Below are 13,222 nucleotides of genomic sequence, written 5' to 3'. Positions count from 1 at the left end.
GAGGCCTCATCCTTTTTTTTTTTTTTTTCATGCTTAATAAACATTGTTTCATTTTAGTGAGTGAGTGACTTCTTTTCTGAATTGTCTATCCTTGTCTTTGGGTATTATTGTGTTAGAGTATTAATTTTCTAGTCAATTCATCTGAGCTTTTTATATATTCATATTCTTAGTCATTTCACTCTATTTTGGTGGCCAGTATTTTTCTAGAGTTCCTTTGCCTTCTGTTCTCTTTATATTCTATTTAACTTACTAAGTTTAATTTAAAAATTTAATAAATAAGCTTGTATTTTCCAACAATGGTGTAACTGCTAACTGTAGAGTTTTCAAATATGCTAATTTTTAGAAAATGTTATAGTTTGGGGTCATATTTGATTTGAAAATTAAAAGAAAGGATAGTGAATGTGGCTGAAAAGATATAGTCATGTTCTTGAATTCTCAGCTAAGGAGGTCAATCTGGTGTAGATGTGCTTCACATCAAATTGGATGCAGTTGTAATCATGATATGGGAAGGTATTGAATAGTTAATCTCTTTAAAGCATTGGTGTAAATTCTATCTTATTAGTTCATTCTTTTTTAAAAAAAAAACTCTCATGAATGTCCCTTTGTTACAGACGTTTTTATGGATATCACATCTAAATCCATGATCACATCTGAAATGTGATTAATATGTGGATATTAATCCAATATGTGGGTTTAGTACTAATATGTCAAATTGGTACCATGAATTCTAAGGTGAATTCTTACCCTGCAGGTCTCATCTTTATGATGAAAAGTGTGGTCCTAGCTTGAGTAATGGTTTGGTTCCTAATCACAAACCACCTTCTTCCACGGCACCAAATAATGTTCAAGTCTGGCAGACCAGTTATTAGCTAGAAATTGTGAACAAGTTACTTGACTGCTTATATTCCTCATTTTTCTCATTTCTAAAGGGGGATAATTGGGCTTCTCAGGTGACTCGGTGGTAAAGAATCCGCCTCTCAGTGCAGGAGACACAGGTGACATGGGTTTGACCCCTGGCTTGGGAAATCCTCTGGAGGAGGAAATGGCAACCCACTCCACTGTTCTTGCTTGGATAATCCCATGGACAGGGGAGCCATAGCCCATGGAGGAGGGCTACAGTCCATGGGGGTCACAAAGAGTCAGACACGACTAAGCAACTGAGCATGAGCATGAAAGGGGAATAATAACAGATCCGTACCTTATAGCATTATTATGAAAATAAAATGAAAACATCCTTCTCAAAAAAGTTCTTGGTACATTTTAGTGAAAATCGCTGTCATGTCTGACTCTTTGTGACCCCATGGATTGTATAGTCCATGGAATTCTCCAGGCCGGACTACTAGAGTGGATACCCTTTCCCTTCTCCAGGGGATCTTCCCAACCCAGGGATCAAACCCAGGTCTCCCACATTGCAGGCAGGCTTTTTACCAGCTGAGCCACAAAGGAAGTCCATGGTACATTTTATGTGTTTGCTAAATGTTAAATATCATCACTATTGATGTGTAGATGCTACATCCTCCTTTGTTTTCCTCAATTTATGGCATTCAAAGCCAGTTTTAAGAGAGTGATGGTAATTCCCAGAAAATTATGAGAACTTAACATTTTTAATAGAGTAGTAAGGCAAGGCAAGAAGTTGGTGATGGATCCAGAAAATGGTGCTTTAAAAGTGAAAGTGAAGTTGCTCAGTCATGTCGGACTCTTTAAGACACCATGCCATGGACTGTAGTCCACCAGGCTTCTCGGTCCATGGGATTTTCCAGGCATGAATACTGGAATGGGTCGCCTTTTCCTTTGCCAGGGAATCTTCCTGACCCAGGGATTGAACCTGGGTCTCCCACATTGTAGACAGACACGTTACCATCTGAGCTACCAGGTTGCTTTAAAAGGCAGTTTCAAAGTGATCAAAGTTTCTTCCTGTGGATGTTTCCCTGGCCCACATGTCATACACCTCCATATCCATTTGTGATATTCTAAAAGTTGGATCAAAATAGATGAACAAGATTTGAGAATGTTAATCTCATTTTGGTCTTTATGATAAATGTTTATCAGTCTGTGTATCTATCTATGTACCTGTCAATATATTATGTATGTTATCAGTATATATATATATATATATATATGTAACTATGTAACTATGTAATATATGTATGTATGTTTAGAGATGTTTGTGTGTACATGATGTTTGTATAATGTATATAGTAATGTAAGTTAGAGCTCTAAAGAGCCTTCATGATTCCATATTCTTGCTGAGCCTCTTGATAAGAGTTATTCTCCTAATTCATCCAGAAGGAGGACCTGGGGAGAAGCCTCAATGTGATAAGTACTGTTTACTCCAAGCTACAGTGATGGGTTCCTTTCTTCATGATAGCATGTAATGCATATCATCCACTGCTCAGTCTGTAATTCCAATTCAAAAATGATTCTGTCTCAGGCCAGAAAGAAAGTAGGACACATATGTGTTCTTTTTAAAAAATTCTTTTCCATTATGGTTTATCCCAGGACATTGAATATAGTTTCCTGTGCTACACAGTAGGAACTTGCTGTCCATCCGTTCTATGTGTAATAGTTGGCATTTACTAACTACAAACACCCAGTCCATCCTTCTTTGGTGAATATCCCAGTATATTCATTCTTGTCACAAAAGAGAAAATGGCTTCCTGATGTAGTTGATTGTAGTTTGTCTTTTGCATTTATAAGCATTTGTTGATACTTTATGACTTCAAATGGTGCAGTAAGGGAAAAATAAAGGGACTAATGTGTATTGGGTGGCCATGATGTGCTACATGATATTAACATTTGATTCTCCCACGAATCTGTTAGGCTGGTTTAATTACCCTTGACTTATTGATGACAAGATGAAGCTGTTGGTAATTAGGAGAGCTCTGATCTGATCCCCCAAATCACGCTCTTTCCAGGGCTATGCTGTCTGCTGATGCATTAGATTCTGAATAGGGAGGTCAAGAAAACCGTTCTGTTTCCGGGGTATGACGTTTCAAGTAGTGGCCCTGGCTGGCCACACTCAGAGAAGTTGGTGGGTAGCTGCTTATAGTACAAGCCATGTGGTGTGGGTTCCTCCTCCCCATAACTCCTCCCTCTGTTCCCTCCAGCTGTCCTCAGGTTTGGGAAATACAGCCTTGCTCACCTTGGCTCTCTGGCTTCTAACCTACCTCTTCCCTCCCACCAAAGTTTTAATATTCACTAGACTCCTAACTGGTAAAGCCATACTGGTGAATGCTATTTAAGTGAAGTGAAAGTCGCTCAGTCATGTCCGACTCTTTGTGACCCTTTGGACTATATAGTCCACGGAATTCTCAAGGCAAGAATACTGGAGTGGGTAGCCTTTCCCTTCTCCAGGGGATCTTCCCAACCCAGGGATCAAACCCAGGTCTCCCACATTGCAGGCAGATTCTTTACCAGCTGAGCCACCAGGGAAGCCTATTTACTTCACTTATTTATTTCAACTCTGTGTTTCTAATATCTAGCTATAATCTGAGGCATGTATCACCTCCTGAGAAGAGTCAGCAATTAAGATGTCAGCCTTGTCAGGATTCCTGAGCACTGTGCTGATAGGTACTTGGAAATGGTATAGATAGAACATATGCTGAAACCTTCTGCCATGTAAATATGTTGCTCTTTATCAGAAAGTTTCCAGGATTCAATAAGGAGCCTTTTGCATTGATTTAGGCATTCTGGTTTGTATTCAGCCCTTCTTATTAATATATTTTTTAAATAGAAAGGGAGGATTTGTGTGGTATAGATGTGGTAGGTAAGCTTGAGTCTGATTGATGCAGACTCAAATTTTAGTCCCATCTCTCAGTGCCTGAGTGCCCCCAGATAAGTCACTTGTTTTTCCTTTTGGTGCTCTGATTACCCATCTGTAAATCGAATGTGATACCTACCTTCTGGACCTGTGTATAACACCTAGTACGGGCCCTAATACAGAGCTTTCCTGAGAAAATATTAGTTCTTTGTTTCTTGACCTGGAAGGTAATGCTTTTAAAATTCTTACTTTCAGTGAATGGATATATTTATATGGAGGAAGGGCTGATTCAGTAAGTCTTCCCTCTCCTAAAGACTATTTCCAACAGTTCTGTATCTGTTCCATTTCAAATAGAGGTTTTAAGCTCTCTCATTTCCCCAACACTTCTGCATGAAATAAGAAGTGAACTCAACATACAACAGCTTGTTGGGTGTATTCCATGCATCTGTTCTGTGCAAGTGTTCTTCCTGCCGGATCCAAAGTGCAGGGAGTCGAGAGTCACATTCGCTAGTAGACTTAGCTATTGACGATTCCAGCACGTTTATCATGACGTAGGTGATGCTTTTGAGACTGTGCAGGAAGCTGAAACGAGTACTGTGACAGGGCACGGCTCACAGCTGTAGGAGAAAATGCTTCTCGCTGTGTATTGACTGTTTTCCACCTCAGATTCCTCTTCTCTCTTCTGTGAATTCTGTGCTCCCTGCTAAAGACCAGCCTTTTTCACCTGCTTGCTGTATTAGTAAACTCAACAGTTTCTGCAAACGATGTTAATATGCCCAAACAGTGGTTAACAGTTCAAGAGTATACACCTAGGAAGGTTTCACCTTAAAATAATTAGCTCTTAAATACTCTCCAGTATCCAAAATTAAAATTGACAACTCTCTTTTCACTTTTAATTCAGTATCTCCAAGGCATAATTTTTCATGAAAAAGTAAATATTTTTAGTCACCCAACAAGGGAAGACTTTTCTTTTTACAGAAATATATGTTTAAGAAAGGATGATGTGTACTTTTTCTAAGTCATCTCTTGAGAGCAATTAATTTGACTGATCAGAAGCCTCTAAATTATTTTTAGTTTTGTACTGTTATCAGTGTTTCAAAGAAAAAAGGTTCCTCAGTGCAACTTAAATTTGTGTTTGCTTTTGTACTTATTCAACCATCAAAAATTTAAGTGATGCATCATTTTTTAAAATCAGGAAATAATAGGAAATTGAAGAATGAGAAGAATGATTATCTCTTTTTAGCTTAAAGCTGCATTGTGAATCTTGTGCATCCCTGACCAGGGATTGAACCTGGGCCCTTGGTAGTGAAAATGTGGAGTCTTCATCACTGAACTGCTAGGGAATATCCAAATGATTACTTTTTATTTTTTATGTTCCTTTTCTAGCTTTTAGTATTGCTGCCCATCAATAGCTAACACTGTATTTTCTGCTGGCTTACAGTCAAATGATGAATTTGTATTTTTATTTTTCAAGCACTTCTTTATAGACAGAAGTAAGCTGAATTTCGTTACCATCTACTAATAATTGGATCTCTGGAGATAGTACCAGCATGACATTCCTACAACATAACTTCAGGAAGCAGATGTGTTATATAAAGTGAGAAAGAATATTTAGAAGTTGTATATGCTTCCTGTTACATCATTTTATTGATTTTTTAGACCATCCTTATATGAGATGGGCTTTTTGATATAACTTTATAGACAAATGAAAGCTCAACTTTTATGATTTACACAAACCCTTTAATTGGCCCAGTGCTTGGTTCTGCTGTCACTGACTCATTTATTAAGAGACCATGTGGTCCCATTCACATCACTTTCCTACGAGAAGCAGGCATGCCCTGTTCCTTGGTGACCTGGGCATTAAACATGAATGGGTAGAATCCGTAACTAAAACACTAACACCAGTCTACCAGTGAATAAGAACCGTTCTGTGTCTCTGCTTTTCTCTTCTCTATGAACACCTGGGTCTGTACTCATCACATCTGGAAATGTGTGTCGTTTGTTTTTTCCTCTGTGGGACCAAGATGGAGACAGACATTTAGCTGGTCTGTGCCTAACACTTATGCTGATGTCAGTAAGTTTACTGATTATGTTTATCAGGCTCAAGCTTTTAAGATGAGTCTCTATGGAAATAAATTGCTCATTTTATGGATTGTCTAGTGCTGTGATCAGCCATAATCAAGGATGGTGGAGGATTCTAAGAGAAAGTTATAATAATGTGTTTATTGGAAAATGAAGATAGCAAACTCTAAAATAAATCTTGTTTGGTTGTTCAGTAGCAGTCTCGGGAACGGGGTTGGAGTGTACCGTGAAGAGTGCTTATGGAGTAGAGCTCCACTGTCTGCCTTCTGCCCCTTGAACTCGGTGGTTTTATTTGATGGAGCTTGGTTGTTTTGTTTCAGCGATGGGGAACACTTGCTATGGGTGTTGGGGCTTTCCTTCCCAATGTGGGGGTTGTCCACTTAGAGTATAGGTGTTGAGGAATTACCTTGCTGCTGCTGCTGCTAAGTCACTTCAGTCGTGTCCAACTCTGTGCGACCCCATAGACGGCAGCCCACCAGGCTCCCCCATCCCTGGGACTTTCCAGGCAAGAACACTGGAGTGGGGTGCCGTTGCCTTCTCCAGAGGAAGTACCTGAGAAGGGCTCAGATTATTATTAGAGGACCTCCTTCTAGGTCTTGCTATAGAAACCCCAAGGGCACTTCTTCTGTCTTCCTTTTTTCTTTTGAAAACATGGGTAACCTTGAGAAATACACTGAGTAGTTAGCACTGATTTCCACAGCTCTGGCTTGGAAATTTCTTACAGTCTCAAGCTGCTGCTTCGACTGGTTGCTAAGCAACCAGGAGAAGAGTTCACAAGCTTTGTCGTAAGCCAGCAATCAAATGGGAGACAGTATTTTCTTTTGATTATTATTTTTTTGTCAGCTCTTATTTTTGGTGTTGTGTATTTACATCCTTTGGCGAGTATTATTTCTAGAAACGCCTTTTCCAAAGAAGCTTTATTTGTTAAAAGCATTTTGGTTTGATCCTTTTGGATAAAAAGGTGAGCAGTAGGCATAGAAATTAGGCCTTGAGGCAGATGAAATAGTTTTATGAACCCTGATGGAGTCACATACTGCCGCAGCCACTCCTTTTTTAAGAAAACATACACGAAGCTTTCCATTCTTCTACTTCTGGTTTCAGTTATATGCACTGCTCTGACATAAATCAGTGACTTTGAATCTATGATACCTTCAGCTCTTCCGTCCTTGAAGGTCACCGCTGAATAGAAGATCATTTAATCCTTTGTAAGCAGGATTTATTCTGACAGAATTTTTGGAGCCATTTTTCATGTAATTTCAAAAATATCTGTATCTTTTTTTTTTTTTATTAATGAACTATAATTAACTTACAGTGGGATTCCCTGGTGGCTCAGATGGTAAAGTGTTGGCCTACAGTGCAGGAGACTCGGGTTTGATCCCTGGGTCGGGAAGATCCCCTGGAGAAGGAAATGGCAACCCACTCCAGTACTCTTACCTGGAAAATTCCATGGACAGAGAAGCCTGGTAGTCTATAGTCCATGGAGTCACAAAGAGTCGGATACAACTGAGCGACTTCACTTTCACTTTCCCTGGTGGCTTAGTGGTAAAGAATGTGCCTGCAATGCAGGAGACTCAGGAGATGCAGGTTCGATCCCTGGGTTGGGAAGATACCATGGAGTAGGAAATGGCAACCCACTTACAGTATTCTTGCCAGGAAAATCCCATGAACAGAGAAGACTTGGGGTTTATAGTTCATGGGGTTGCAAAGAGTTGGACATGACTGAGTGACTGAACACTCACTAGCTTACAATGTTATATTAGTTTCAGGTGTACAACAGTGATTTATATATTTATACATTATGAAATGATCAGCATAATATATCTAGTAGCCAATTGTCATCATTCAAAGTTATTATGATATTATTGACTATATTCCCTTTCCTGTACGTTACATCCTTGTGACTTATTTATTTTAAAACTGGAAGTTTGTGCCTCTTAACCCCCTTCACTTATTTTGCCCATTTCCCTACCCTCACCCCCAGTATAAATCCTTGACCCTTATAGATTTTGTCTTTCAAATACTAATGAGCTGTCTTTTAAACAAATGCTTAGGTAAGTGTTTGTAACTGTTGTTTACATTTTTAATTATACATTGATGTTTATTCAGTGAGTCTGAGGAGTGTGCCTCGAAACAATAATCTTACAGTTAATGAAAAGGAGATGGGGAGACTGAGATGATACAGATCTTCTGCCTCAGTCCCAAAGGAGGAAGAGATGGATTGTAGAAACTGCATATCAATGAGCATGATGCTGATATCTGGCCAGATAGTACCTTGGGTTATTGAACTAATACCTTGTGATGACTATGCAGAACTGAAGATAATTAGGAATCTAAATGATATCACTCAGAAAAACTCATGTGAAATTAAACTTGTTTTCTTTCTGATGATTTTAGTATGCTGGTGATTCATGTTAATGTATAGCCACTGGATATTGATTTTAGTAACATGTTTGATTATATGTCTTAAGATAAACAGCATTTCATTAATGCAATCCGTAGCTTTTATGCTTTAAAATAGCACTTAGCAATTTTTTTTTTTCTGCAGATGCTTCTCTAGGTGAATTATTTGAAGAAATGAGATAGGTATTAAAACTGATATAAATGTTTTTGAAATTCATGGATGTAATATTTGCATATAAACATTACTATTTGCATTTCCCCTTGTAATTTGGTCTACTATGGAAAAAGTTCTTAATTTTTTACAATCAGTAATGAGTGTTTTATTGAATGAGGCCATGCTCACATTTTAGGACAGAGTAATTGAAAGCATTTAGGATGAGCTTATCTTTACCACTTGTTCACTCCCAAAGTGGGTGGGATTCTAACTCAGCCTTTGTCACTGTTTTGTGTATGAAGTGTCAGTTTATCAGTGACTATTGGAAAAAGGACTGATGCCTTGTCTTAGTTATATAATGGATATACTTATTAATGCATTAAGTAATAAGGTCTAGCAGAGTTTACTATCAGCTGTATTTTTGAAATCATGATGAATTTAAGAAATACTGTGAGATATCTGCCTAACTATAGTGTGTGATAAAAAGTGATTGTTAATTTCTACTGGTAAAAGTTGCAGGTACTGTTAATACTCTGTGGCTTGTATCATGTCTTTATTTATAATGCATAGAGATGCCAGATTTCAGTTAGAAGTTCATGAAAATACAGATGAACTTTATTCATCTTTTCCCTATTCACGAATCCATAGATCCTTAATGGAGGGGCAGGGTGTCCATATACCCCTATTTAAAAAAAATTCTGTTTACATATTTACCATTAATTGTGTCATAAAAGTAGTCTTAGAAACAAAGTAAAATATAATATTGATGTAAGATTATGGTATATTCTTTCCAGATGGTAAATTCACTGGGATTAAAATCCTTGGGGATATTCCAGTTTATGTATATATCTCAAACTATGTTAAGCATGTATAGGAGCAGAGGCAAATGAATTTCAAACATGTAAATTCTCCATGTGGCCTAATTATCAATAGAAATACAATGGCAGATCTTTACAGAAGATGTCAAATTTCTGGGCCTTTGCCAGTCTTCTGTTGTTTAAGGCACATAAGAAATAAAGCCATAGTTTAAATGGAGAATTCTTCTCTATTGGCTGTTAGAGGCCAAGGGGAAATGCATACCTCATTAGTGCATAATGCCAGTAGTCATACTGAAAATCCTTTGTGTAAATAATAGCACTGATTTCATAGGTATTTGTGAATTAATACATATATAACACTGTAGCTCAGTTGGTAAAGTATCTGCTTGCAATGCAGGAGACCCCAGTTCGATTCTCGGTTTGGGAAGATCCACTGGAGAAGGTTTAGGCTACCCACTCCAGTATTTAGCCTGGAGAATTCCCTGGACAGAGGTGCCTGGCAGTCCTTGGGCTCACAGAGTTAGATATGACTGAGGGACTCTCACACACACACTAACACTTTAGAGTTATTCCTGACACATTAGTACAGTCATTCCTATATTAATGCTTTTATTACTGTTCCAGTATGTTATCACGGCTGAGTTCTACAAATTTATTGTGGACACCATAGAGCTTTATTTATTATTTAAAACAACTGTTTTACATATACAACAGTGATCATTTAGAGTCTTATCAGCCCTTGATCGTGAGATGATATTAGGGACGTATTTAACTTACTTTTGGAATGGATAATACATGAATATAAAATCTTAAAAATATTAAAGTGAATGTGTAGGTAAAAGTAAATCCTTTCCTTTTAAAAATAGTCTAGTTAGTTTTTGGCCATAGTGGATCTTTGTTGCTGTGTGGGCTTTTCTCTAGTTGCGGTGAGCTGGGACTAACCTCCAGGTGTGGTTCGAGGGCCTTTCGTTGCTGTGGCTTCTCTTACTGCGGAGCACGGGCTGTAGGGCACCCAGGCTTCAGCGGTTGTGATTGTGGGCTCAGCACTTGTGACTCCTGGGCTCTGGAGCACCGGCTCAGAAGTTGTGGCCCATGAGTTTAGTCGCTCTATGGCATGTGGGATCTTCCCGGATCAGGAATCAAACCTGTGTCTGCTTCACTGACAGGCAGATTCTTTACCACTGAGACACCAGGGAAACCCCCTTTTTGCTTTCTTTTACTCCAGTTGTCCCATTCCTCTTTTTATATTAATGTGTTATATATATATTATTGGTTCACCTTTGAAAGGAGATTTTATGTATAAAGAGGTTCGTGCACACACACAATCTTTTAAATACAGAAGTGGTTGCATGCAATACACCTGTACTTCACCCTGAGCATATCAATAAATGCTATATCTTTGAGATTGTCCATATAAAGTTACTGTGTCTTTTTTTAAAATTAACTTTTATTGGAATATAGTTGCTTTACAGTGTTGTGTTAGTTTCTATTCTACTGCAGGGTGAATCAGAAATATGGAATGTTTCCTGTATTTGTGGGTCATCTCTGTGCAGGAGCCATGCTAATCTCTGTACTGTTGCCCCAATTTTAGTATGGATGCTACCGAAGCTGAACATTTGAGCTGCCTTGTCTTTGTAAATAACTTTTAATTTTAGAAGAATGTTGCACTAACTGAAAAGTTGCAAAGATAGTACAGAGTTCCTGTATACTCCACAGTAGAGTTCTTTTACCTCAGCATCTTATGGAGCTGGGGGGTACATATGTCAAAACTAAGGAGCTGGTATTGTTCTGTTCAGTTGCTTAGTCGTGTCCAACTCTTTGCAATCCCATGGGCTGCAGCATGCCAGGCTTCCCTGTCCATCACTAACTCCTGGAGCCTGCTTAAACTCATGTCCATTGAGTCAGTGATGCCATCCAACCATCTCATCCTCTGTTGTCCCCTTCTCCTTCCGTCATCAATCTTTCCCAGCATCAGGGCCTTTTCCAGTGAGTCAGTTCTTTGCAGCAGGAGGCCAAAGTATTAGAGCTTCAGCTTGAGCATCAGTCCTTCCAATGAACATTCAGGACTGATTTTCTTTAGGACTGACTGGTTTGATGTCCTTGCAGCCGATGGGACTCTCAAGAGTCTTCTCCAACACCATAGTTCAAAACCATCAAAACTTTAGAACTCAGCTTTTTTTATGGAAAGAAACTGGCATTGTTACTTTATTATTAACTAAATTCTGCACTCTGTTCAGATTTCACTTGTTTTGCCCTAGTGTCCATTTTTCTGTTTCTGGATCCATGTTATATTTAGTCATCATGTCTTTTACAGCCTCTCCTAGCCTGCGATAGCTTCTCAGATTTTCCTTGTTTTTAACAACTTAGACAGTTTTGAGGAATGCTGGTTAGGTAGTTTTTGGAATGCCCTTCTGTTATTGAATTTGTCTTACATTTTTCTCATGGTTAGACTGGAGTTACGGGCTTGAGGGGAACATTACCACAGAGGAGAAGTGCCCTTCTTATCAGCTATTTCCATGGTACATGCTATAGACATGGCTTATCAGTGATGATACCTACCTCAGTCACCTGAACAAGGTAGTGTCTGCCGGGTTATGCACTGTAAAGTTACTTTTTCCTCTCTTTTCATATTTCACTTTTTGGAAACAAGTTACTAAGTGTAACTCACACTTGAGTCAGTCTAAGGCCTAATTTCTTGGGAGGAGGGTGGTGTGTATGTGTGTTTAATGACTCTGTATTAGTCCCTGGGACTTTACTTGGTATGTGAAAGTCCGTTTTTGCCTTTTTCTTCATCCTCTCCAAAACAATAATCAGAACTAGAGTTCTAAAAGCTACCTGTCCAAATCTATCCTCTCCTTACATATTTCTTACTTAGGGATACCTCTCTTTAGTTGCCAAGAGACTGATTATTTTTCTCTGTCATGCTTGTACAGAGAGCTTAATTCAAAATAAACAATGTGCTACATTATTGGTTTTGTTTTTTATTCATAGATGATTATTGCTAAGCTACTTACCTGACAAATTATTTGCTGCAGGTGACCAAATAAGCAGTTCTCCGCAGAGCCACATTTTTGAAATTATTAATATCTAGAGATGTTGCTGTCTTAATCACAAGTTGTGTGCACGCATCCTCAGTCATGTCCAACTCTTTGTAACCTCATGGACCACAGCCCACCAGGCTTCTCTGTCCATGGGACTTTTCAGGCAAGAATGCTGGAGTGGGTTGCCATTTCCTCCTTCATGGGACTTCCCAATCCAGGGACCGAAACTGTGTCTCCCGTGTCTCCTGCATCGTTAGGTGGATTCTTTACCACTCAGCCACCTGGGAAGCCCTATCACAGGTTTTGTGTAGTTTAAAACGTCAATGAAGAGTCGCATATTTTAAGACTCTTATTCAGTTAGCAGACATTTACTGAGCTTCTGCTATGTTTTAGCCATGGTTTGGTGGCTAAAATCAGGGGCTTCCCTGGTGGCTCAGATGGTAAAGAATCCTCCTGCCCTGGGTCAGGAAGAACCCCTGGAAAAGGGAATGGCTACCCACTGCAGTATTGTTGCCTGGAGAAGTCCATGGACAGAGGAGCCTGGCGGGCTACAATCCACATGAGTGCAAAGAATTGGACATGACTGAGCAACTAACACTTTCAACTTTCACTTTACACAAATCAGGTGTCTGATATAAGGCAGATGATGTTTCAAGTAGGAGATATAGACAATAAACACGTTAAAAATTAACAGAAAAGGTCATTTTAGAGAGTGATAAGTGCTTTAAAGAAAATAACCAGAGTGAAGTGCTAGCACATTACATGGTCATGGTGGTTACATAAGGGCCACTTTGATTTTGTGGCCAGTGAAGTCCTCAGGAGAAGGCGGTTAAACTGAAGACAGAGAATAAAAGAGCACCAGACATTTGAAAACCTGGAGTTGGGAGGGGCTTGATGAGGTCTAGAAATAAAAAGAAGGCCAAATTAGTTTAAATGAGAACAGAGTAGAAGAGAAAGGGGTGTAGAA

At 38.9% G+C, this 13,222-nt stretch overlaps 1 non-coding gene across 1 annotated transcript; it reads right to left on the bottom strand.

The window, feature by feature from the left end:
* Positions 1 to 10,722: 10,722 nt before the first annotated feature.
* Positions 10,723 to 10,830, bottom strand: LOC139036104 (U6 spliceosomal RNA). Its single transcript, XR_011488847.1, has one exon. It is a non-coding gene; the product is annotated as a U6 spliceosomal RNA (small nuclear RNA).
* Positions 10,831 to 13,222: the final 2,392 nt, after the last annotated feature.

Source organism: Odocoileus virginianus, chromosome 7, assembly GCF_023699985.2.
Source record: "Odocoileus virginianus isolate 20LAN1187 ecotype Illinois chromosome 7, Ovbor_1.2, whole genome shotgun sequence".
Lineage (NCBI taxonomy): Eukaryota > Metazoa > Chordata > Mammalia > Artiodactyla > Cervidae > Odocoileus > Odocoileus virginianus.
The sequence above is the reverse complement of the archived record's forward strand: the minus strand, read 5'-3'. Positions and strand labels throughout refer to the sequence as shown.